At 38.2% G+C, this 1,884-nt stretch overlaps 1 pseudogene; it reads right to left on the bottom strand.

Moving 5' to 3' along the window:
- Positions 1-712: 712 nt before the first annotated feature.
- Positions 713-1,132, bottom strand: LOC142342985 (uncharacterized; annotated as a pseudogene).
- Between the last annotated feature and the right edge of the window lie 752 nt (positions 1,133-1,884).

Raw genomic sequence — 1,884 nt, 5'->3', positions numbered from 1 at the left:
ATTTGCTCTTATTTTCGACCTTTCAAGCAGTCGCATTGAGGACAAGTCCCATATCTTTTCTAAATAAGTATAGTTTAAATTGTTTGTTTCCTTGAAATTTAATGGACATTTCAATCAGCTCCCGTTCTATCTCATACGTCTTTTGTTTTCGGTTCTGGTACCCCTCTTATGCTACTATCAATGAAAATTTGACAAAAAGTAATTTTTGATTTACATTCAGATTCGCGCTGAGTGAGATTTGAACCAACATTTCATTCTCTAGTTTTCATATTTTCAGATGTTATTTCGCTCAACAAAATGACTCGTTCGTTCTCCATTACAAAGTCATCAAAAAAGAGCCGAATTTTGTTGTTTAAACTCCTCAGAAGGCAAATATTTTCTTCAAGGAGCCTTGTGCGCTTTATTTTCATCTACATAGAGTCACTGAAGAGTACGTTAATGAGCAGAATCAAGGGTTATTTTAAACTTTGTCAAACTGGTCTCCACAAAGCAATTAAACCATTTTCACGATTCAATATTTTAAGATTACTGTCGCACAAATCTCTCTATTTTGCGGTGGAAAGCAAGTATTGCTTAGCTAGTACGTCCGCTTCCATTACAATGAAATAATACATACTAAACACACTTGCACACATTTACAGGGATTGTTAACTAGAATAGAAGCATTATTAACAAGATAAATCATTGATACTGATCATTGCACATTGCACATTCATAGACGATTCTTCGGAACGTTTCCATTCCTTTCGCTCAAAATGTTAGCTCCGGCTCCTTCATTCTTCATAATCTGCATCGCACAGTCAATTGATCCCTTATACTTGACAGCTTGTCCAGATGTCATCATCATTCGTCGTCTAATTGTATCTATGGGGTATGAGAAAAGTCCTGCAGTTACGGTCACACCGTATCCCAAGCAGAAGGTAAGCAATAAGTTGGAGTTCTCTACCAAGAATATGGGCTTCGATCGTACACGCCGAAGTAGAAGCCTCGATACACAAAGATACCCACGCAAGAGATCACGAATCCTCTGTACAATCCTCCAATGCCGTCAGATGCAAATGTCTTTCTGTAGACGTCTACCATTCCGTTGAACTGTCGCTCTCAGCTCTTTCCAGCAACTTTAGCATCATTTGCCAATCTGTTTCGGCAATAATCCAGAGAGTAGACAAAGCAGAGAGACAGTGACCCGGCACAGCAATGTTCTTACTGAAGTTGACTACGTTGACTAAGTTGAACGTTGACTACGTTGTTCTTACTGAAGTTGATATTTTTTGTTGGATTTGAAGAGAGCCTTAATTTGATCTTTAAACGCAAAATTAAGAGCTTGGGTTGGGAAGTATCTAATACAATTTGCCAGATTTCCTCTCCAAAATGGAATTACTCCTTCTGATGCGTAAGTTTTATTTACAGAATCAATAACGCCCTTGTAAGAATCGTTTAAATTGTCTAAATTCGTGCTGTTCAATTTAAATTCATGCTTCGGATCCCTGTTGGAACTGTTTCATTTTTACTTAACCTTTAATATCCAATTCTATCATTCAAATTATATTATCTTCGTTTTTGTTAGCTTAAGGTATGTTTCCCATTATAACCCCCTACTACCTTTCCCCACGAAACTACCCCCCACCCCGCCACCCCCCCCCCCCCCCCCCTATGATATAATTGAAACAAGTGAGGGGGGTAGGTTATGAGCACTAAATTTTGATCACGTGCATAACATGGTTAAATGGAACAGTTCCTTCCTGTTATATCTGGTCGATCCAAATTGACTGCGTAAACCATCAACACCATGAACCAACAATGCGTAAACCACAACCATTAAAACACAGTTAAACTTAATTTTGCACTCCGATTTGAAGTTAGTTTTTGTGTGCTCTTTTGCGT

Source organism: Convolutriloba macropyga, chromosome 7 (assembly GCF_964194025.1).
Source record: "Convolutriloba macropyga chromosome 7, txConMacr16.3, whole genome shotgun sequence".
In the NCBI taxonomy this organism is placed as follows: Eukaryota; Metazoa; Xenacoelomorpha; order Acoela; family Convolutidae; genus Convolutriloba; species Convolutriloba macropyga.
Note: the sequence above shows the minus strand (reverse complement) of the source record. Positions and strands in the feature narration are given on the sequence as shown.